Source organism: Dunckerocampus dactyliophorus, chromosome 17 (genome assembly GCF_027744805.1).
Source record: "Dunckerocampus dactyliophorus isolate RoL2022-P2 chromosome 17, RoL_Ddac_1.1, whole genome shotgun sequence".
Taxonomy (NCBI): domain Eukaryota; kingdom Metazoa; phylum Chordata; class Actinopteri; order Syngnathiformes; family Syngnathidae; genus Dunckerocampus; species Dunckerocampus dactyliophorus.
In genome coordinates, this window is record NC_072835.1 from 12,085,006 (window position 1) to 12,108,869 (window position 23,864).

The following is a 23,864-nucleotide window of genomic DNA, read 5'->3' on the forward strand; positions in this document are numbered from 1 at the left end:
ATAATTAGTTGATAACAGGGTAAGTCCTATGTGTAAACAGTTGGTTGTGGAACCTTATCTCTGCAGATATCCAGTTTTTTGCTTTATCACATTAAATTAGACTGATTACATGTTTACTTAACAGTTGATATGCCTCATAGCAAGCGTGTTTGGGTTGGGATTTGAATTTGAATCTTGGCTTTCTGTGTGCAGTTCACAACGCAGCATGTGTGAAGTGAATACTATAATTTGTAAATGTGAATGGTTGTCAGACCTGTGAGTGAGACTGGGGTCTGCCCCACTGTTCCCAGCCTCTCAACTTAAGTCAGATGGGAATCACTCCCCTTTCACCATGATTCTGAACATACACAAGGAGGTAGTTAATGAATTATATCCGTTAGCTCTGTTGTAAGATTTGTAGTGTACTGCTGGTGTTTCTTTTTTTGGTGTGGTATTGAATGTTGTGGAACAGTGATGTGAATACTTGAACGCTGGGTGTGAATACTTGGCATGGCATCTGTCGCTTAAATCACATTTTCCTGGAGATGAGGACTACATAGAGACAGAACGTAAATTCAATATAGCAGTAATAATGGCTGACATTTGTTTCAGTTTTATGATTTTGCTTCTAGGACAGTCCGCTTATGCATATTGGCATACAAATTGAGCCACAAAAAACTGTTAGATGAAATGAAACTGATACTAGTACATGAACTAATATTTGAAATGAAAAATACCATACGGTCTTTTGGCTTCTGGTGAACCGTTACAATGTCTAGAGCCAAACCTGTAAATTCACTCTTAGCATTACAGTTGAAGATGGAATTCTTTGACAGTGGGTGTTATGAAAATCAGGGAAGGACTAAAATTGTGTCGCGAGATGTCGCAAGATTAAAATGTGATGATACTTCTTGTTTAGACAAAGCTGTCTCCTGGAAACAGGTCAAACAGAAGTCTATTCGACTGTGAATTATGGCATTGCTACTGCAAATACAGTACACATAATATGGATGTGGCAGTGTGCGAAGCAGGGTTCGAACTGCACATTAAGTGCTTTACACACACTATAAACCTTGCAATCCAACCTATCTCAGCATTTCAAGTGTTACTCGCTCGGTGCTGTTTTTCATCAGAGTTCAACAACTGTGGCGGTGTTAATGTCCAAGTAGAAGCTGGAGTAATTCTACATGTAATCAAAGTTACTTAAGATTTGTCAGATTAAACACAATTGCGCACATTACTTTTATCAAAGGGCCGCCCGGTGGCCTAGTAGTTAACATGTTGGCTACACAGTCAGGAGATCGGGAAGATCTTGGGATAGGCTCCAGCATACCCGCGACCCTAGTGAGGATAAGGATGGACTAGTGAGATGGATGGATGGACTTCTACCAAAACGAGAACAAATTCACTACTGGCACTCTAAGCATCATGGGAACTTTAGTTCTTTTAGTGGAAACATAAAGCTAATCTACTGCAATCTGCAATTTATTTTACATGTGTCTTTTCATAACTATACATCAACATAAATGAGCAGTAGTAGCAGCTACAACTGCCGTCATTATTTTAACTTTTATCATTTAGAGTTTTTGTTTTAATTTGTGAAAAAAAGCTCAACAGTTAAAAGTATCATGCGTAGGTCAAGCATACAAAAGTTATAAAACATTTGAAAATGTACTTGCATTGTTTGTGACAAAATAAAAAAGTCTATCTGTCCAGTTCTGTATTTTGTCATTGTAGTATTCTTAAAAGTAATGTTAAAATGTCGCGAACCCAATATCGTGTATGGTCTCGTCTCGTGAGCTGACTGGATCATGACACCCCTACTATATAGTCATTCGGAGCACGTTGAGCAAGTTTTTACACAGCCAAGAGCGACACGACAGCACCATCCTATTTTCTTGTGAGAGCTACTTTTACCAAATGACAAAGGCTGAGAACTGCTCGTTTTTGTAATGTTTATTTTCACAGCTTATTTCCACACATTGTATTTTAGAATCAATTTCTTTCTAGTGTATCTCACATTACTGAAAATCTGAATGAAAACCAGGCTCGTGGGTGCCTTGTGAGGTTGTAGGGGGCTACCTTGTGCCCATAGGCACCATGTTGGTGACCCCTGAACTACAATCCTATGCTTATGTAATATTGTGCTCAGGGATATTTTTATACATTGTTTACAAAAAAGCTTACGTTGCATTTAAATCTCATTGCAGGTATTATTAATTTTCAGATTTTAAACTAAATTTGATTAAAGTCAGTAATAATGATAGTAATGTTTACACAAGCAAAATGTATATGTGATTCCTCAACGAAGAATACTGTATGACTGAGTGGAAGATAAATGAGAGTGATGTGAATAGCCACACTGTTAGGATTTAATTTGTGTCATCTTTGACAGCAGCCATATGATCTTGAAATGCTCAACTCCACCCTTTTGAATCAAACGCCACATGGAACACTGAATTATATTTGTATTCAAGTCAGACAAGTAATACATTTGGAATATCAATGCTTTTACATGCAACCACTGATGTATGTATGTACATTTGATTGGATCTCTTTTCCGCACATATGACCTGAGCCATTTTTGCACTGTTGTCTGTGATCAAGTATGCTGATTACTCCGATGAATAGATCAATGCTATTGTTGTGATGTCGGGAATCCATCTTGCAACTTAGTGTAAGATTTGTCGAGGAGTGGTACAAACAGACGTTTCAACCAAACCAAAATTAAGAGGGAAGACGTTTTTGCTGCAGTTAAATCTGTCATACAGATCGTAGTGAAGTTAATTGAATTCATTCATACTGTACATCTCTTGTTATGTACAGCGGTAGAACATCTCAGAGCAATTTGAGTGAATGATTTGCCTGCACTGAAGGAATGGGCATGAACATTCATCTTGTATCACTGTGTGCCACTATTAGATGCCATGCACTGTGATAAAAATCCAGAGATATCCAAAATGCAACTACAGCTCTTTGTAGTAGGGTAGTCCCTTGTTTATCTGGGTTAATTGGTTCCAGTTATTACATAGATAGATATTATATTACACAATGTAGTAGATATCATAAGAGTAAATAAGACATTTAAGGTATAAATAAGACTCGTACTCATGTGTGTTGCTATAAATGTGTTCCCTCGGGGAGCAGAGTGGAGGATTCAGAATTGCGTTTTAGTTTGGCTTGCTTAATTTAAGGCAAAAAATACAGAACATTATATTAAATATGAATGTTTTGACTAACAATAGACCATGTTCAACCACGGAACAAAAAAAAAATTCCTTTTCTGTAAAATGTTCTCCTTATCTTTCTGCTAACCTACAGTTTTTAAATCACAAATGCTCCTCCTGTCCAATTTAACCGACCGGCGAAACCCACCGCCAACGAGCAGCAAACCACACACACGGGAGGCGACGAGCGGCTGCGACCAGCCATACCAGTGGGCGACGCACCCACATCCAGAGTGAATTGTAGGAGTCATGATCGGTTTCAGTATTCTATCGGCCAATTTCACTCATGGATGATTAGTATCGTTACCAGCAGCGTAAAACCCAGATCGGAGCACCCCTAATTTCAAGTATTGCAACATGCCATTCTACGTATGTACCATTGATGCAACAAATGGTGTTGATTGTCAAGGAAAAACATTCTCAAAATGCAAGTATGTGGTTGGTCAAAGGCTGTGTACATATTACATCAACACGATACAGCAGTCACTTTTTGAGGCATCAATGTCTCTCACCCTCTTTCTCCAGTCCAAGGTCGCAGTGTCGGATTGTTAATTGCTTAGAAAAAAAGTCAACACAAACAGTGGGAGGGTAGCCAAGGGCAAGAAAGCTATCTGTAATTCCTCAGGGAGGATACACTTCTCAATGTTGGAATCGTCAGTCGACAATTAGCCATGTGGGAGACTTCAAACATGCTCTGTGCTTGAGAGAACATCTCTCTCATCCGCTAATCCTGCAGGTTTCACACTCTGGTTCCATGCCACTGCTTCTTGCACCTCACTTTGATCCATGCTTAATGAGGATGTTAGATCTCCAATATAGCAATTAAACTACCTGGGAAAATATAGTGTTTTTTTTCTTTTCCTTAAGTTTCCTACAATGAAGTGCATCACTGCTCCTGAAGTTGCAGATGCACTAATTTTGTTCTCTTTCTTCTTCTTGATGCAACCTGATGGGATAAGTCTGCATGTCTGTGGATGTCTGTTACTCGCCGTGCCTCACTTATTTCACATATGTCTCTTGTCTAGTTTACTGACTCCAATACGCTTCACTTCTTGCTGTTCTTCACATCTTGTTAAAACTACATATCGGCCAAATTGGCTTAAAAAAGAATCACAACGGTTTTACGGACATTGGGACGTCAAAGACAAGCTGGAAGGATTGTCTATAAAATGTAAAAAGTAAATTTTATTACATAAAATGTTTGTTACCTATACTCAGTATGGATCGTCAACTTCAAAATATTTGTAATTCTTAAAATGAGTAATTCAATTATGCAAGGAACTAAGATCGGTACCTGTTTTCAGTGGCAGTTTTCAGTGCCTGGGCAAAAAAAGTCATCTGAAAATAACAATGATTTTCTTAGTCAATTAATCTGAAGCTTGTTGTTCCAGCTAAATAGTTAGTGGTTAGGTCCGCAACATATCATAAAAGAGGCAAAAAAGCTGATGTGTATGAATATTTTGTTTTACCTAAAACACAAAGAGAACTTATCTGCTTTCACGGATGAAAAAAAAAAAAATCACATTTGAGAGACTGAAATTATTAAAATAAAAAAAATCAATTATTGGAATACCAAAATTATTCGATTGATTAATTGGATAATCCATTAATCAGTCATCGATTAATTGTTGTAGCTCGATACGAAAATAATGTTCATTAATGCACGATTTGTTCTTGTCTATGCTGTTCAATTGCTACGCTGCCACAAGGTGTGCCGTGTTTCTAGGCGACTTCGTCAAGCTTGAGCGGGAGGGGAAGGGCGTCGATTGGGGACTTAAAAATAATGTCTTCCTTGGTTAGGTACGGCATCGTACTTCTAATGTGTATATTCTGCCCTCTTCCTGCTCCGACATTGCAAGCCACGTTCCACGTAACACTAGTTATGTTAGTTGCCAGATAATAATAGAGACTTGGCAAAGTTTAGTAAGTAACGGTAGCTGTCATCAAATGTATAGTTTGTAACGGCAGAATGACTCCCGATTCAGTTCCCTGAGACTGAGACTGTGTATGTGCACGTGTATGTACGCGTATACGAGTAAAAGCCATGCACGTCATGTTTAATGTCGAATTGTAACAAATGTACACATTTATTTGGTCAGTCTGTTCTTTAACAAAACACTATTGGTTACAACTACTAGGTGGTGGTTGTGTTTTTTGGTTGAAAAAAGTGTTTTTTGGAGCCTTAATGTGCCTCCCTTGACTCAGGAAATGGTACTTTTTAATGAGTTGAATCAGAGCCACTAGACTTACATGGTTTACATACATACAAATATATATACAGTCGTTTCCTGTCATTTATTTTTCAGTTAAATAAAATACAGTACAGTTGTGCATATTTAAGACATAGTTGCAAATGGGGATTAATCCTGATTAATTAAGTAATTAATTAAAACTGTGAGGCCGAACGGTTAGCATGTTGGCCAAACAGTCAGGAGATTGGAAAGAAGTACGAATCTCCGCTTGGGCATCTCTGTGTGGAGTTTGCAGTTCTCCCCGTGCGTGGGTTTTCAATTGCCGACTCTAAATTGTCCATAGGTGTGAATGTGAGTGTGAATGGTTGTTCGTCTATGTGCCCTGCAATTGGCTGGCAACCAGTCCAGGGTGTATCCCGCCTCTCGTCCAAAGTCGGCTGGGATAAGCTCCAGCATACCCCGGCGACCCTAATGAGGATAAGCGGCATAGAAAATTGATGGATGGATGGATTAAAACTGTGATTAATCTTCATTAAACATTTTAATCACCAGACAGCTCTATAAAAACATAATTTCTGCAACCGAGTCACCACACTTTTTCTGCTGTTACCAAGATGTGACAAGTTAAGTCGTTTTACATATTTACATGTGTATTTTTGGAACATAAGGTATAAACAAATGGAAACTAAAAAAAAGGGTTGAATACTCGACCAAAAAATGAGATAAAGGCCGAAGATGAGCTTGCAATAAATGGTGAATAAAATGAGTTTAATGTCTCCTGCTCAGTCTGCAAAAAACAACCTCGACTGTTACCCCAAAAAACATGGGGGGACTTTTTATTAGCCAGGTTTCTCCGTACCTTACATACTACTTTTCCCATTTTAAAAACAATCAAAATAAAGCAAATGCGAGCTTAGTGCTAGTGACAGCATTGGGAATCAGTTAGCTGCTCAGTGAATTTAACAGGCAGAGAAGACATGCGGGCACACAAGGTTAAAGTGTGACAGGTAGGCAAGTGATTGTGGCCCAGACGAGAGTGGGAAGCCCTTTCAGTGGGATAGAGCAGTCGACAGGCGGACAAGAGGGGCCGACAGAAAGGCAGAGAAATGAAGCGGCCAGCCAGACTTGACAGCCAGACTGGCAGGCATCAGTTCACAGGCCACTACCCATTGACAGCTGTTCATCCTCTGATCAGCAAAAGAGCAAAGCTTTCATTTTATTTTCTCTAAGGACGATGAGTTAGAAAATGCCATATCTCTGGCAGGGGTCAAACAATAAACCTAACTGTGGAAAATTAATGGCTTTCTGCAACGTTACAACATCAGATTATGCTCTCAACCTTAATGACAAACTCTCAGTAGTAAATGGTCTTTTTTAATCAAACAGTGTTTGATTTTGATTGCATAATTACAGCATATAATAAATTTGAATCAGTGCAAATTATATAGTAGTGGCTTTATTGAACATGACAAAAGAATGGAATGCAAAATACACATCTAAGTCTTGGCAATAGACAGACAAATACTGAAACAATATGTGATATGTGCTAACTTCTGAGTTGTCAGACAGAACATACCTCCTCCTCCATCTCATTGGTTTTAATGCGGGGGTCTCAAACTCAGTTTACCTGGGGAGGTACAGTATGGGTGAGGCTGGGCAACATCAAATATTACACTGAAAAAAGGGTTCAACATATTCCAAAAAATATATAAAACAGAAATATAAAAAAATATAATACATTGTAGTGTCACTGGGGGTGCTTCAGGTTTCCCAGCATGCCTTGCGGAACTTGTTTTGTGAAAAGTTCCCCGTTTAGCGTCCACGGACGTGTTTATTATTTCCCACAGTAGTAGTCCTATGTGTATTTACTTACCTGTTACATATTGTCATTTTTGTGTTCACACTGTGATTGCAGTTATTGTTCTGTCTCGTGACACCCCTGTTCATTCAATTCAAGATCATTTTCCTTGAAGCAAGCTGACCTCGTTTTGTGGTACTTAAGATCACTAATGCTAAACTTCGTCAGTCAGGGGCCACGCATTTTTGGCCTGCAGGCCTCAATTGTTCTAATCGGTAATCAATTTCCTAAACTAAATATATAGAGCTGGTAAACACAGTCTAAAAACATGTACTTTATATTAGGTTAAGTTGAAAACAATATGGAATAAAATAAAATAATATAATGCATTGCAGAGGTTTATTGAATGGCATATGCATGGTGTTTGAAAAAAGCCATGCTAGCAATTTTCAAGTAAATCTGGATTATCACTTTAACCTGTAGAGGATAGCAGAAGTAATGAAGGTTGAACTAGATGTGTAAAATAATCACAGTTTAAAGGGTGGGTGGGGATTTAATCTGTCGGGATTATAATGTCTTTAAAAGTGTCAAATTCACACACACGGGTTTTGCATCTCTCGGGTTTAGAGTCCGTTCACAAACAAAATGCAGCACCAGCAATCAGACATCAAATTGCCAGAAGTGCTGAAATGTGCTGCCAGGCTTTTATACTGCGCACATAAAGAAGTCACATGAAGGGTTGTCGGTGAGGGAAAAATATTGATGTTGTAAATCTAATGAAATTTCCAGTGCCTTTTAAGTTTGATCTTCCCCTGGCGTGTAGGTGTTGGGTCAGGCTGGCTGCATGTGCAACATCCACTCATGGCGGTAACCAAAGTAACCTTCATCTCCCATATTTGGCTATTCGCAGAGGCTTCATTTTAATGGCTCTCTTTTAAACCCTCTGTAGTGTCAAGCAAATATTATTTTTTACTTACATGTTTCTGTCAACATTCAGTGTGGCGCTATGTATTGTTACTACCCCACTATGTTTGGCGTAATGTTTTACACAGCAGGAATGGGTGCACCTCATGTGATCGATACATTGTTTTTACGCATTCACTTTAGTAATCATATGTTATATGTAATACCGGTACAACACAGCTTTACAGCTGGGCGATATATTGTTTTTTTTCGTAAATAGGTTATTTTTTTCCACAGAAAAAACATACCATTCATTTTCTTTGGTTAATAAATTATTAATAAGTGATAATAAAGGTAAAATGTACAGCTATTTTAACATGTTCATGTCTTGATGCTTCGCGGACGTATGTTTTTCATCAGGAACTGAGATTTTGCACTTTGTTTGGTGGTCTTTAAACACACCATACAAAAAAAGGTACATTAGCATTCATTAGTGGTGAGTACCTGTACACTTTATAATTTAAAATGTGTTTGAATATATGTGAGAGGTTCTGGCGTGGATTGAAATCTAATAATCACAACAGTCGCTCTTATTGCAAATGTTGATGCAAAATTAGAGGAGAACGTCAAATGAAACGGAAGGGTTTGGGGGTGTGGGGTTGGGGGATGGGTTCAGCGAGCTGTGTGTAAAAAAAAATATACATTTTTAAGGCTTCTCAATTACTCCCGTGGCAAAAAGCCCTCCCCTTGACGTAGTGTTCCCACACCGTACACATATCAAGTGAGGGAGGCATTGAAGCAGGAAGTACAGTATATTAAACTGCCCCCGCCGGTTTGTGTTGGTGATACGCAAAGCAAAGCTACGGTGTTCGCTAGCCCCCCCGCCTACTGGCCCTGATCTTGAGGTGCGGTGCACCTGTTCTTAAACAGGCAAAGTTGAGTGGATAAGATGAACACAGAATGCTGCCATTGTTCTGTAGACGTAAGAATGGTGCTGCGCGTTAATAGAAATAGTCATCACGCTGCTCATACTCTACTCTTATTGGCTGGCATCTTATTCTAAAAATGTGTTAAAAAACTTGTTGACAATAAGATATATTATTAAATATTACACAAATTTTCTTTGTCACAAAGCTTATAATATAATATACTGACTTGCATTGGACTGTTTTAGCATCCTTCCATTTTTCTGTATGCTATTTCAATAGTTGTATTTTTTACTTGAGAATTGTATTTATTCTGCAAATTACCTGCCAGTAGATTGCAATTGCATTTCCATGCTTCACTTTAAAAATTATTTCACACAAAAGCTAAGTAGTTTTATGTTTTTCATGTTATACCATTACTGCACAGAGGTTCATAGCGAAATGTGAGGATGCCGTACCGTTGCACCCCTGCTGTATACATTATCTTCTTTTTGGAAAGTGTTAGAATAACATGTAAGATGTAAGCACCACTTATTTCCATTTCTATCAACATTTGCCCCTAAAAATAAATAGCAATATTTATTTTAAGAAATACAAAATATCTAAGAACTATCAATCAATATACATTTTATTAAGTATACCGGTACTTTTATTTGTAAAGACACTTGCGGAGGTAAATAAAATAGTATAAGTATTCCATGTCGATCAAAAAGTCTTCCGGAATATTGTGATCGCGATTGTGAAGTAGACAGCTCCAGACACTCAGTGAAAAGCGTCACGAGCAATCTGTGGTGCTGCTATAATAATTGACATAGATGGCTGTCCAGTGATTGCATGAGCAATGCTTGAGATGCTGGCCAATCACAGCACAATCACACAGTGGTGTAAAGCGGGACCTAAACAACTGGAGAGTGGCAACAGGCATCCACGCATACCTGGATATACAGTATGCACTCGTCCAACCTCTACTTCTTGAATGCCATTGTAAGATAGAGTGGTTGGTGGAGCACGAGGAATGGCGCAACATGCGGCACACATCATGTCATATATTTGGAGGCTTTTTTTTTTTTTTTTTTACTGTACAATCCTTCTTATTGATTGAATGAGCATCGTAATGAAAGTTTTATTGACACAACAGACAATGGATATGTTGGAGATTGATTATACAATAGTACCCTTCGAAGCGACTTTGAGACCCTTCTCTGTATTCATTGACTGTCCGGTGAAACCTGAAAAATATCACACATAATCAGCCCTATGAAATGCCAGAATGGAGAGCAAAAGCCACTTGAGCCCGCAATAAAGCATGATATCTATTGCCTCGCGTTTCAAAATCCTCAAATGGAAATCTAATCTCATAAATGTATTATGAATCAGAAATCCATTTTTTTTCCTCCTATGGAATAACTTTGATGGGACCTACAGGATTTCATATTTGGTGCTGTTGCCACACATTTCTAGAATTGTTGCAATTATGTTAAAAAGGACCACGATGTCAATTTAGACAACATGCTCTGTCGCGAGAATAATGCATCAATCAACATTAGGCTAACAAGCTTTGGGCTAACGAATTGACGTTTGGGACCTATGACCATTACAGTTGATGAAGGCTGAATAATCTCCTCAATGCATGTATGCTTGAGTGCTATTAAATTGGTGGGTGTTAATCTGGTTCTCTTTTCGACTGTGAATTAATTCACCTTAGAGGACATTATATAATACATTGGAATAGATAAGGGCAGGGAAATGTGTAAATGGACCTGGAGTGAAGTCGCAACTGAGCGTGGAAAGGAATTGATAGTTTGAAGGAAGAGCACATACTGTACTATCTGACCTGAGAGGCCGAGTGTGTTTGATTTATCGCCTATCATTTTTTTTTCTTTAAATGTCTCTGCAGCACATAATCATTTATTCGGATTATGTTAAAGTTGTTCTGTGAGAAGAGAACTTGTGGCTCTCTCTCAAAATGAATTACTTGCTAGAGGCTGGAACGTCCATCAGGCCACAAATGGTGAAACCATCTTTCCCCGCGTTGCCTCTTTTTGCCTCTAACCTTTCTATTCAGTTCATCAAAGTCAAGACCGAGAATAAATAATTTATTCATTATTTTCTACACCAGACAGGGCCAAGGATATAGGTGAAGGACAGTTACAGAGAAGTCGAAAATATATTCTTGATAGGAAGGACCGTGTGTGACATGATCAGCATATTATTGCATGACAAGTATAACAAGATGATGCGCTTACATTTATTATATTTGGTGCTATAATGAGTGAGACTACAGTGTGAGTGACTTGGGATTTAATTGAGGTGTAATTTAGGGATAAGATCCCACTTACACCAAAACGACTTACATCACAGTCTTGGAACGGAGCTCATCCGTAACCCGAGAAACACCTGGAATGACTTTTTCAAAGTAATTTGCAGTTTCTGCAGTTCGCACTGCTCATTACGTTACAGTGTTTCCCGTAACATTACAGTGTCAGTTGTCAGACAATTGTTAAACGGAATTAAAACAAAGTAACGGGCTTCTTTGTGTTAGTCTGAGTTTTTCCCTAGTAAAACTGTGTTTAACCATGAGCTTACAATGACAAAGACATTACTGCACGCCACAACATGAACTTGCAGAAGACTTAAAACAGCCGCGGTTGTTAATGTGGAAGTCAGTGAGTCAGTGAGCAATTACGGCACAGCCCCGTCGTGGCTTGCACTGATAGTAAAAACACACATTCCAATGAATGAATTCCAATGAATGAACTGGAAATATGTGGAACAATAAATAGACATAGGAATGGTAGTTGCTTTTGGTCTGATACTGGCATGGAGCGCTGCGGGAGTATGGCAGGCAGAAAGACTAGAAACCTATTTAACAGCAACCTCCCTTAATTAGTTACTCTGCCATCAATGACACACATCCCTGATGTTTCTTTCTCTCCGCTTTTAAATCCTCCCTTGCCCGCTCTCAGTCATTTTCATTTTTTCCTATCTTGCTCAGTCTGTTTTGCCATCTTTCTGGGTTAGACCAAATGGTGACAATATGTTCTGTGGTGATAAGCAAGCGCATGCTGCTACAGGGGTGTGCAGCTGAGCTTGTCTTTGCCGTTTCCTGCAATGCCACTAGAGGACCAGACAAAAGTCCAGCTGCAGGCAACAGAGATTGCATGAACCACATTGTCTTTAGAGATGTACCCGCCATGCCTCACAATACAGGTGATCATTGGCCAGTTTGGAGGGCATGGTGCCCCAAGCGCAGCGCCTCCTGTTTTCAGATTAAGTCCGTAATCTGCGGACACAGGTGTACCAAAAGACTGTCTACATCCCTTCAGTGTGTCTGGATAACAGGATATGGCAGTTGTTGGAAGCACAGTCAAACCAGCTATGCTTAAAATGGACTTTGCTGACACCGAGGCCCAACCCACTCACTCTGTACTCGACATAATGAGGCAGGATCTCCACTGGCAGCCATGGCTATGCAGAATGACTGCACTGTGAATACTGATCAAGAGTAAGATTGTCAAGCACCGTTTTGGCTTTATAATGAGCAGCGCGATCGAGCTATTGGGGTTTTACTTTTAGTATTTGTGTTCTGCAATTCAAAGTAGGGGGTAGTGGCCCAACATGTTTTAAACCAATTATAATTCATAAGATTCATGTTTCATGTTTTTGTTTTTTTTGACTGTGTGGTCGATTTTTGCAAAGGACCTATTGTTTATTTAATGTAGTCACCTGATCGCTGCTGCATTTTTTGGGTAAATTCACCAGTCATTACATTTAGTATACCTAGTTGTCTGGCATCAGATATTTGCACCATCCAACCCCAAAGACTTGTAGTGTATCCTTGATCCATGAGTTCCATTTTTCTCCTTTTGCACGACAATGCACAAGAGTCGGATCAAGTCCACACCAAGTTTGTTGGTGTTGTCGCATATCACTGTGTGCATACACACATAATGTAAATGTCAGTCTGCCAAAGAAAAACATACCGGCCTTGGAGAGCTCACTGCTGGCTAAAGCCATGAGAGAAATGTACTTTTATAGGCGTAAGGGAGGAGGAGGAGCACAAAGTGAGCACAGGGAAAAGCAGGAAAGCAAAGCAGTAAGAAGAGTGGAGCAAGGCGCGAAGCTATCAAAGCGCACCATGCAACTCTAACATTATGCTTTAATAAATCATAAGCTCTTCTACCACCACTACCACTACATTTTTTGTTTCTTTTCAAATGCGCCTCTCAAAATTTGTGCCCGGGGCAACAGTCCCTTTGCAATCCTCACAGTAAGTGACTGGTTACACTTTCACAATCTAATGAGATCCACTGGAAGACGTGTTCTCTTTACAAAGCTAGAAACAACTACAGTCATCCCTCGTTTATCACGGTTAATTTCCGCAAAGTAGGATTCAGTGTTAATAAACAAAATATTTAGAGCATAGAAAACCTGGTTATGACTTCCTAAATACGTGTTTTAACATTATTAAAGCCCCGCAGACATGAAATAACACCCCTATAGTCACTTTTACACTGCTATTATTCTTTGTGTACATTACATTGCGCAGGCTACGGGATCACTGCAGGGACACAACTGATGGCCACCGTTAGTATAGCAAGCTACTGAGCTAACTAGTTAGCCTGTCCAATTTATTTATTCTAAACTTAAAGTGTTTCAAATAGAGAGGGGAAGAAGGACAAAGAAGCCAAAAACTTGCCACTTCTACACGAACTGATAGGAGAACCTTTTTTTCATTCAGTCTCAGCCATGGCCTGTCCATTTCAGCCATGGCATGTCGGCGCGGCTTTGCTGGCTCTGTAGCCAGTCTCCGTGCAGTGTGAAAAGTAATGTAATCTAACATCTTGTCTCATAACATTACTGATGCCGAGTGATCATAATACTACATATAAATTATCTTTCAATATTGTTTGACTAATAATAGGCCATAGTCAACCAGGAAACAAAATATTTTATGAATTATTTTTTGAAAAACCATGATATTGTTAGGGAGTGATATTCAAACCGCAATATAGCAAAGGACGACAGTACTTCCATAAATATACTGTCTCACCTCCCCACTTTGAGGTTCAAATTTCACAGCTTCACTCTATCACATTTTTTCAAAATAAATTTGTTCATAAATTACCAATGTTTTGTGGTTAAATACATCCCATTATTAGTACAAAAAAAGTCATATTTAAGCAAATTGTACAAATTTTTGGCCTAAGTTATGCATTTTCAAGCATAATATCACCAAATGAACAAAAATACAACAAATATAAGGCACTCAGAAGACGCATTTATAGATGTGATATTCCACACTGGTCGCTAGGTTACTGTAGCGACGGGGTTATTGTGTAGTTCTGAGCTGCAGTGGTCTTCAGGCACTGTGGACATGTACACAACAATTCACGCGCAGTGATACGATGGGAGAGAAAGTAACGCAGAGCGACTGTGAGGTTTGAATTTTTTTTGACGAGGCATTTTTGTGATGAATATAAAAAACATAGAACGAGACAGCTCACTACTGCACAAAATGGCAGTGTGCGGTGAGGCTAGTCGCCGGCTAGCAGCTAGCTGGTATGGTGTGGCAAGGTGTCAATACACCAGTAACATAGTTCGATCGACGTAACAACGTTATTTGGTAATGTAAATGGAGTGTTGTTGGTGCTTCTTTGACTTATTTTCCGATGGCTTTATAGGCGGAATAAGTGTGTCCCATTATTTGCATTTCTCTGTGGGGGTTTTTTTTGCTGTTTTTACATTTTTAGAATGTGCAGAAAACAGAAAGACATATGTGTTCATGTCTCACATAAGGGTTGTGGATGATGGGCAAAATTCCCCAAAAAAGTGCAGTTTTCCTTTTAAATCTCTGTACTTTCTGAATTGAAAAAAAGAAGTGACAAAACCCAGTACCCAAAAGCCAGTTGCAAGGTACTCTATGTAGTACTGTATATGTCGAGTTAATGGCATGAATGCTAATGCAATTTAATGGTCTACATGACTCTGAAGACTCAGCACCATCCTGCCTTCCCTCCCCTCTATTGTGTATATAAAATCATGATGGTCTAATCAGTTCTGTTTTCATTTGGATATACCTGCTAATTAGTCGGTATGATTAATTGTTTCATCTTTTCATGTTTTTTTAATCTGAGGTTGATAAGATTTTTTTTTTTTTGTATACAGTATCACGGTCATCTTATATTCATTAATATTTCCATCTGGAACTATCTCCGTGTCTTGCCTTCCCCTCACCACCCACCTTCTTTCTTATCTGCAGCGCGCTCCCTTGCCAATTTATTAGGTGTGCCAAGATAAAAACTAATGCGATGCAACTGCCCTTCAATAAATTCTCCCTTCATGAGTGTTATGTTCAGTTCTTTTTCATCTGTTGAACAGAGGTGCTGATTCAATTCAGGTGCCATTTTGAAAGTTGTTATACTGTATATGGTGCTGCAGGACTTGAGTGGTCGAGTGGTTCATGCTGAGAGGTCTTCCTAATATTGTGTCAATACAGAAACTCCTGATTGTGATTGAGTGTCTAACATTCTAGTGATTTCATGTGTGTTATTTATTATGTTTTGTGTAAAACTAAGACGGTAACATCGTCAAATTAAAAGCACAAAATGAAAACAGACCCACCATCCACCAGTACGAGCGTGGGGTTTGTTTTTCACTGTTTGATGTGTGTGGTAAAAGGCAGTATCCTAGCATGAATGAACTTGAGATTGTGCACCTACAAATATCCTACGTTATCGAATCGTACCTTTATGCATTCCCACATAGTATCAGCATTTGGGAGCAAATATGAGGTGAGAGAAAAATGGTAGTCTATCTGTGCAGCGTGGGAGAAAGTTAGCAAACGCACAATGGTGCGTTCAAGGACCGTCAAACAAAGTGGGATAGGTCGCAACAAACAACATATACATGCAAAAACTATGGGATTTGTAACTGTACATTAATTTTTAAATCACATACTGGCTCATATTTCTAACATTAATATACATTTACATTAAATTTGATGTAGTTTTTGACAAATTTATTTTTATTTTCAGTGCATTTTTACATCGTTGCACCTGAAAGCTTGCCGCTTTCTGGTACCGGGGCCGAACCGGGCCGCAGCCTGGTGGTTGGGGACCCCTGCCCTCGGGGACCTGAAAGATAGGCGGACGAGAGTTGAATTTCAGCTATGCGTGGGTAATGCAAAAGCAGTTTTTATTAGGGATTTTTATCAGGGATTATTGTGCCTATTATGAGATAATTCAAACCCGCAATAAAAACCTGATGTTGTGGCAACCAAGTCTGGTCCGTGTGTGTCACAGAACATTATAGTAACATTACTGACACCTAGTGACCAGTGTAGATTGCTACATTTCAATGACGTCTTTGAATGTGTCTTTTGATTGCCTTATATTTGTATTTTAGTTCCTAGATTCCAAAAATGGGGTACGCTTACCACCAGGCATACGGCAATTATAATAGGGGATACGTGAAAAAATAATTAAAACAATTATCGAATAACTCTCACGGCGCAAGGAGAAAACCTGTCACTGTGAGTCTGGATTCCCCCAGAAATTAGACTTTATTGTTGTTTGCATGTGTTTTTGTACTTTGGATACTGCTTTATCGTGATTGTCAAACTTTTCCCTGAATGTACAAACTCAAACCATCGTTAGCCATCGTTAGCCATCAAAAAAAGTAATGCTAAAATTCAACGCATTCAAACGGAAGGATGCCAACATCTCTTAACCATGAAACAAGAGGACTTATTAATTAGTATATTTTTGAAAAATTGGGTTACAATGAAATAGTGTGAAACTGCAAAATTGGAACCGTGAAATGGCGAAAAACTACTGTATGTGGACAATTTACAAGGCTGTTCACTATAGCTGGGACTCAAAATTAAAGTGCGGTTTGCAAAGGTAACCACAAGTGACTGCTATGGCTCACTGGTGCCAAGACAATAACCTGAGGTGGCCGTACGCCACACGCCAAACGCTGCATTTAGAGTCTGATATTTGCTCTGTTGTAGCCACAACCTCAATGAATGATCCACTCCTTTCACGTAGTGCAGTGTGGCAAGCAAGTGTTGCATTCATTTTATACGACTGCAAACGTCACACAGTGTAGAACAGGCAGTAAACGTGATTTATTGTCTCACAATCTATTCTTTACAACTATCATAATTGATCTTATGATAGCAAACACATCTCAGCCTGAATAGTCTCTGTAGAGTTCTGTAGCTCTCCCTCATTTTATTTTAGAGCTTGCTTGGTAGGATTTGCATGGCCTACTTTTTGTCGACACTCGAGCAGTAAGAACGTCACTTCACCAAACGATGCCATCCTGATCCCATACATCCCTTAAGGATATTCATTAGGTTATCACACTTTTTTGCATAAATTGAAAAATTTGACCTAAATCACTTTGAATATATGTGTTCTATCCAATTACCATGCACCACCTTGAGCTCTGTGAGCTACTATAGAGGGACAATGATGGTGTTTAGGCCCATCAAAAAGAATTGACTGTATATCTATAGTAGATCCGTTCTCTCTTTGGATGGTCGGATGTTCTCCACAGCGAAGGAACACAAAATCAGCCTTTATGAAAGTTTGAATGCATAACTTAGTAGCCAACAATCAGCATCATTTACACATTTGCATGTTTTTTCTTCTTCCCAAGCAAGCAGGGAGAAACATGTTAGACCGCTAATCTCCCACTGTGTTTGGCTTTCTGGGACACCAGAACCCCAAGAGGAAGCTGCCTCAGTACTATAAACATCTTCTCACAGTTTGTGTTGGGATTTCTGTGAGAGAAAAGGGATCGAAATGGAGGTTTGTCTTCCAGTGTTGGCAGTAACAAGCAAAAAAAATGAGCTATTGAGTTGGGAGAGCTCGGTTCATATACTGTATAATAGCTGACACGTACAGAATGAGAATTGACCGTTTTTCATGTCACCTATAAAAGAAGGCCCAGTCAAAGAGAGGCCAATGTCATCAGGGTGACTTGTTTCCATGGCAACTGGGGATTTCCCGGCTTTCTGATTTCTGTCTAATTTGCATAGGAAAAATACCATAATGGGAAAGGTACTCTTGATTCCTTGAAACCCGTGTCACTATTTGATTGAGTGCACATCAAACATGTTTGCCGGTGCTTTGGCAGTGACTAAATGGCCCGGGTGTCAAAAATGTCTTGCAATCATGGCTTGCTTAACCCCTTCTCATTCTGGGATTTTTTGGGCTAAAACCCCTAGAAAATAATATCTAAATGAAATATTAAGTATTTCAAATAGATGCATGGCTTTGGGCTCTTTTGAAAGCTAACAAGCTATCAATTTTTAACAGCCAGAATCCATCAGAGTGCTATTGACACTGATCAATAAGAGTTGGAAAGGAAGGTTTCTTTCTTTGGTTTTGTCGATATTTGTTTCAGAAATATGGGCCTTTAAAATAACTAGTTTGAGTCCGTCCGTACCTCATCCCATTTCAAATTTTGAAGGGTGACTTCAGAGGTGCAAAGTTTTGCACTGTTGACACACAGTCCACATTTCTATTTTCTACATTACGCAGGACTCCACCCATCAAACGGGATATCAGTGTTTTCACAATTTTATTGGCTATGTGTTAGTCATCATTAAAATGTGACATAAATGTGAGCTATGTACATTAGAAGAGTTGCTGGTACCCTTTTATGCACAGAAGTCGATTGCCTATTTGTAGTACAGCAAATAGGGTAAAATTGTCTATTGGGTTGAGTGAGGTGCCTGTGAAATGCTCAATGTTCAAAGTTGTTGCGGCAGCTTTGTGGCTTAAAAAAACATACTAACTGAAGTTACGATTCATACTGTATGTGGAAAATATGCACATCTGACGAAAATGAAGCGGTCAGTGTGTCTTTATGGATCTGAGACTTGGTGTGGACTAACTATTTGCATTGACTAGACCAGTCTGCCAACATAGCAGGACAATTTTTGTCAGAATTTAATGTGCGAGGCTTCAAAGTTGAGTTTAATTCACGTCCATGTTTGCGAGTGGTCTAACATTTGTGTTGATCGACCCTGCAGTTATAAGTGCTCCTAGAATAACTCCTAGAATGGTGTATATCGTTCAAACCTCAAGGACCTAAGCTTTCCAATGACTGATAACATGCTGATGCACTCAAATAGGGGGCAGCGTACAACTGCGGTTTTCATCACAAATTTGCAAGGGCTAACAGGTGAGCTAAGTCAAAATGATCAGGCTGGCGTTTTCCAATAGTTAGGCGAGTGTTTGGAAAGCTCATGGGTAGCTCCATGCATCTACTTTACCGCAACAGCATATAACTATCAAACCGCTTTTCACATATTTTATATTGCTTTCTTTATGCATCAATTAAAAACATGCGACTGTAGGCTAGCAGTTTTGCAGTGGCCAGTGGATATTTTCATGTTGACTCGATGTGGTGCCAGTCATTCTCAAAACTGCAGCAAACCTGAGATATACTGTACACAACACATGTGGATGAACACAGGTGTAAGGTTAAGGGAAGTTATTACGTGTGTATAAAACTTGAGTGGCTCCCCACTGCAGTCATTTGGTCAAGCATTGAGGACGCCTGCTTTTCGAGCACATTGGCAGTAGGTAGTTTCTAGGATGAAGTGCACTCTGATACGGCAAGAAACACAGATTTCCCATCTTCATTAAGTGTTTGTACCGCAGATTATGCATTTACAGGTAACATAATATCCCACAAAATGTTGTTGGCTCCATCCGGTGGGTTTTCAAATGTGAGTTTATAATTATTTTAGAACCAGGGCCGCAGAAACCACAAACTGTGTGTTAAGATTGTCCAAGAGGTAAATAAGACGACATGCTTTCTGTTTAAATTTGGGAGAACCGGCATTTAAAGCAGAGTCAGCATTTGTCTGAGACTTCTCTATTAAGAGAAAGCTTTAAGAGATGGCACTGATTCAGACAACATTGCCCATAAAATACAGTACAAAGAGGTGCTAGGGTTTGTATTGTCGATGTATTGTTGGCTTTCATACAGTCAGACATGGCTCAGAAGGGAGAGGGGAGGTCTCGCGGAATCAGAGGCCAATTTTTCATTGACACTCAGCTGGAAAGTGATGAGGCCAATCAGTTCCTTGTGGTGAGAGAAAGTCCCCCTGAAGACTTTCTGATTTTCAGTTAGAACAGTTATTTTATGTTCCACAATCTTTCACTTTGGGAGCTTCAGGTGAGCTGTATTTCTGAGCACTGAACACTTAACTACCTCGTCCCCCCTGGCATTGAGTCAACCAGCTTATTAACTTGCTTCACTATGGTTTTATAAATAATGATTTCATATAAACCATTGATACCTAAACCATTGTAAAAGTCAGTGAGGCAGCAAAAAAATGATGAAATAGATTATGTTAATCGAGCAACAGATTGCAATTCCATAACAAATGTTGTGCTTGCAAACATCCACTGTATAATGCTTTATGTTAACCTCAGAGCTTGTTGCTTATGTTTACTTATTTTTAACATTCTGCTTATAATACTAGCATATTGGTAGTATTACAACTTGCGTTCTGAAAAAAAACAACATATATGTAAGATCTTAAGGAGGCATTTGCCAGGAAATAAGATAAAGGAAAAAGAAAACAGAACTAGTGCGATCAAACAATGCAGGTATTGCTCTGGGAATGCTTCAATGGAAGTTCTACTTCCATTTCTTATGGAAGTGGTAAATTACTGGCTTCTTACTTTGTCCTTTGTCCTGTATTATGTATTGCTGTTTAATGGCATGATAATTATGGTGGAAGCAGTGGGACCTCCATAGTCTAAGAAGGTACTCATAGGAAATTATGTAAACTGAATTTGTTCAAGGGTAAAGCTATTACCATCATGAAATCTAAAATAACATTTAAGGAACCATTCAGTTTTACCATTCATAACTTCCATTCAATTATAAGATAAGTACGCCTTTCATGTTAACACATATTGCTGGACGATAATTGTCCTACAAGTTATTGTCGATAATCAATATTATTGTCAACATTCTTGAGAGCATTTTTTCATTAATTATATGGTATGATAATGTGATTACATCCTATCAAAGCAATACACTTTAATGTCTCAAGTAAGGATGTCCCGATCCACATTGGGCTTTTGAGCCGATCCGATTTTTTTTTATAGTCTTGCCTATTCAATCCGGTACCGATTATTTTTATTATATATATATATATATATATTTTTAAATTTTTTATATATTTTTTTACATAATGTACATATGTGTTATTAACGTAATATATTTTAATGACACCCTTATTTTGTTTACACAATTAGACAAACATGACCTAGAGCGCTCTTATTTTGAAGGCCGGAATGTGTTGCGTGTGTTGAGAATGGCAATTAAACTAAGCGAACCCCGCTAGCTTCCATTCACGCTCCGTATCGACATGTTTAGTAGTGTTTGTGCAGTCCCTATCATCAGCAAACCAGCGGCAGAGCGGCACTTCCCGTGCGAGTTCCCTAGCAGTCCCGGCACAGTGAGAGGTAACTACCGCTGCAACTACCGAGCTGAATATCCAACGTTTGGTGGCTAGTAAGAATATCAAAGTTTTTAGCCGACTTAGAGTCAAGATTCAAGAGTTTTATTGTCATATGCACAGTAAAACAGGTAGTTCTGTTATGCAATGAAATTCTTGTTCTGTTCATTCTCCCAAAAAAGAAAGAAAACAAGAAAATGAATAAGAACATAGGAAACATTAACACCTATAAATTAAGCAACAACAACAGAAGAGACATTAGCCGATGTTTCCGGTTTCTGCCTCGATATGTTTAGTTCAGGAGAGGGCTGGTTAGTGTTTGTGAGGACACGCCTCTATGAATGATCGGTCCGCTGGGGAAATATTTCCACACACTCTTCCCGTGTGAGCTGACCGTACCATGAGGGAGCAGTCTGGGCACAGTGAGGGGGAACTACTGCTGTTACTACTTACTAATAGCCAACTACCCACGTGAAATTAACAGTGACGGAGACGAATATCCAATGTCTAACATAACTTTACCAATGTGCAAAGTGAACCCACTTGTCATCCAGCATGTGCGCTAAAGAGAGGAGAGAGAGGAAAACAAACATGCATGCACATGTCAATTTATCAAGGCCAACAAAATGAATTAATCATTAAATCATTAAATTGTTTGATTAATTGATTTATTGATCATTGTGACAGGCCCAAAGATAAGTTAAATAAAACTCAAATAAAGTAAAAGTACTCACCCTTTGAAGAAGCCTGACAGATGCACAATGGAGAGTGACATTGCCATCTGGCAGCATTTTATAGGTATTGCTACAATAGTAGGTGTATAATAAGGACTACCACGAGAGACAACACACGGCTCTCAATCCTGCAGAATGAAAATAAACTGGAAATGTGCATTGATTTTTCCATCATGTCAAAAGTATTCAGTTGCACCAAAATATTTTTCTCAGTCTCTCCCAATTAGCTTTTAGCCTCGAGAACACTGTCGATCCCCATCTGCCCAAATGTCTGTCAGTGACTTCATTCCGCTGAAGGAAAGCAATGAGAAGGGGGAAGTTAGGGGAAGTTGAAGTGAGAGGGTGAGCATCCAAGCAAATAGATGATTCTGTGTTTGGCGGCTATGGGCGAGGCTTGGCAGATCTGTCCAAAGCCTGTAGGGGTTGTTTAGAAGCAAAAGTTCTCCCTAAGAGAGATACTGTTGTCTGGATGATAAAGTGAGGCACAATGCCTACTCAGCCACTTATCAATGACAACATACTTCTTCTCCACTCAGCTTCTGCCAAGAAATGATGCAGATTTCTCATTTCTCAATTTCTCAGTTTCTGTCTATCTCTTTCCATCTCCCCTGGGAATGGTGCTATCATTGTACTGCCCCGTAGGTCAGGGAATCTGGCCCAGATAATGGCCTGTCTGAGAGGACCACAATGTAGTCTTTCACTCTCCCCAAAGCCCATGACGCTTGAATTTGTCAGTGCCAGATTGACATTCTCTATGATTGCTGCATCATTCTTCTCTGTGTTCCTCCACTTTTACCCACCAAAACAGAAGATTGTTCCCTTCTGAACTGAAATGAGCATTATTGATCAGCAAAGTCATTCTGCCTACTGCAGAGTTGTCAGTCTGAGATGTAGCCAAGTCTTTGGAGAGCAAATGAGGCAAAAGGATTTGTGCTGTCAAATTTAATTTGTTGATTCCTGGTAGCGATTGTAGGTAGGTGATTGCCCAGCCAGCCACCCAGAGCTGACTGATGTATGGTTTAAGATGGTGGTCATTATTTGCACGTTTCAATCTTTTGGAAATTGGTATAGTATTGTCCTCACACATATAACAAATGTTTGAGCTGTAACAACATTTGTTGTACTCACACTCTCTCCACTAATGAGCATTCCTCCTTCATTCTTTGTCCTGATAGGTGGTGTAATTACTAAAACTACAGGGAGGTTGCAAGACTTTATAGTTTTTGGAATCCTGCTGGGATATGCCCACCAGTGGGGAGGAAGTGAAATACGCACCATGCTTTTGATAAATTCATTACTCCAGCTGATAACCCCTAACCCCCAAAATGATGAAAAAATTGGATGTTGTGACATTATTGAAAACACCGAAAAACACTCATTTAGATGCGTGCTCACACTTCAGGTGATGTAGACACATTGTGGAAAAGGTAGCCACGCACTCCTGCATACACATAGATAAAGTCACCATTGGCCCCGACTTCCGGGGGATAAATCACCTCCACATTTCTTTATAGGCTGTGCTTTTTCTTTAGCTGGGATTTTATCAGGACTGCCAAATCTGAAACCACATATCCACAGCCAGCGACAGCCACAACTTTGCCTTCAG

At 39.3% G+C, this 23,864-nt stretch overlaps 1 protein-coding gene across 2 annotated transcripts in view; it reads left to right on the forward strand.

The window, feature by feature from the left end:
- LOC129169727 (leucine-rich repeat transmembrane neuronal protein 4) overlaps window positions 1-23,864 on the forward strand; it is a 127,641-nt gene that overhangs the window by 21,003 nt on the left and 82,774 nt on the right. The gene's annotated exons all lie outside the window — the stretch shown is intronic.